A 1871-nucleotide genomic window follows, 5' to 3' on the forward strand; every position below is an offset into this window, starting at 1 on the left:
CAGAGAAGTCAGGGGGACAGAGAAGTGGGGGGACAGAGAAGTGGGGGGACAGAGAAGTCGGGGGCAGAGAAGTGGGGGGACAGAGAAGTGGAGGGACAGAGAAGTCAGGGCAGAGAAGTGGGGGGACAGAGAAGTCAGGGGGACAGAAGTGGGGGGACAGAGAAGTCAGGGGACAGAGAAGTCGGGGACAGAGAAGGGGGCAGAAATGAGGGGGACACAGAGAAGGGGGGAACACAGGCAGAGGCTAGGAGCGGTCAGCTGGCATAGAGGTGAGCACATGGGGAAGGAGGCAGTGGGCTGCTGGCCTCTGAGACCTGGCTGTGCCGAGCTGTGCCGAGCTGCGGTAGAGCCTGCCCAGCGCCGTCCTCGGCAGTACAGGGCTCTGCGCCCCAGGCTGCTGGCTGCGGGTCTGGGGCTCTGTGCTTTCTATGGGCGTGGGGCTCTAGGTTCCCGAGTTCTGGGCCCCAGGGCCACGGCACCTGGCTTCTGGGCTCTGAGCTGCATGTTCCAGGTGTCTGTGCTCTGGACGTCAGGGTCTGGTCCGGCACCTGCCGTCTGCCAGAGGCCAGCAGTCACTGTCAGTCAGTACCCAGAATGTAAGCTCTTTGGGGACAGAAGCCACCTTTCTTTGCTGACGCAGCCCCACCCCAGAAAGGCACGTGGGATGTGGCTGTCCCACGAGCATGCGTGTATCCACGCCCAAATGCATAATCACAGACACTGTGCACCTGCGGCCCCATCCTGGAGCACAGGAGAGACGTCGTGACCCCAGCCTGGAGGAAGGGGCCAGAATGTTCTACAGGGAGGGCTGTGGATGCCAGGTCCATGGTGCGGCGGGTGGGAGGCAGGTGTCACCTGAGCACAGCTGTCCCTGTCTGCTGCACGAGGAAGGACAGCGAGTCGAGGTGCCCTGAGGTCAGAGTCCCAGAGGTGGGCGCCTTCACGGAGCCATGGCCGGCCCAGTCCTGAGCACCAGCAGTCCGACATGGGCATGCAGAGTCGGTGTCAGGAGTCAGGCCGCGGGCACCAGACGTGCTGGTCGTCACAGACGACGAGCAGCAGCTGTGGCCAGTGACACCAGGGGCTGCAGAGTCACGGATGCTGTTATCCAAGCACGCTCCGAGGGCTCGGTCACCAACACTGATGCCAGCCCCTGGCACTCACGTCCTTGACGACCCAGTGGACAGGAGACAGAGGCCGGTTCCATTTCTGGAGACGGGGGTCCAGAGAGCTCAGTGAGGACAGACCCCCTGCGACCAACGGCACCGGTGACCAGAGACATCATCTTGGGGAATGTGGCCAACAGAGCACAGACGGCTGTGGCATCAGGGAGCCCAGTGACCTGAGAACACCGTGGAGAACGGACACCGGTCACCCAAGGCCTGAGGGTCGGTCCAGCCACACTGAGGCTGGGTGCCAGGGACATGGCTGAGAGGAGACCCCAAGGCTGGAACTGGGCAGCCAGAAATGTGACCAGTCACCCGGGACGCACTGATGGGACAGGTGACAGCAGGAGTCTGAGACGGGGACGTGAGCGTCAGGCACGTGGTTGGAGACACTGGTGAGGAGGAGCTGTGACCACACGAGGGACCAGCACTGGTTGGTGGCACCAGGGAGCAGGTTCGCCAGTGACCTGGCACGAGTGACAAGGCGCTGGCAGCCCTCACACTGACGACCGGACCTCTCGGTGAGAGCCCGTCATGGTCAGACCAGTGGCAAACAGAGGCAGTCACTGGGGACACGGAGCCACACCTTTTGGGTGTCAGTGACCAGACACACTGCAGTGACATGTGGTGATCGGCGTTGGTGGCCAGTTGGTAATGATGACTGGCCCGGCCACCACTCAGGCACATCAGACAGCAGCCCCTGGC

Source organism: Tupaia chinensis, unplaced genomic scaffold, assembly GCF_000334495.1.
Source record: "Tupaia chinensis unplaced genomic scaffold, TupChi_1.0 Scaffold147500_2, whole genome shotgun sequence".
Lineage (NCBI taxonomy): Eukaryota > Metazoa > Chordata > Mammalia > Scandentia > Tupaiidae > Tupaia > Tupaia belangeri.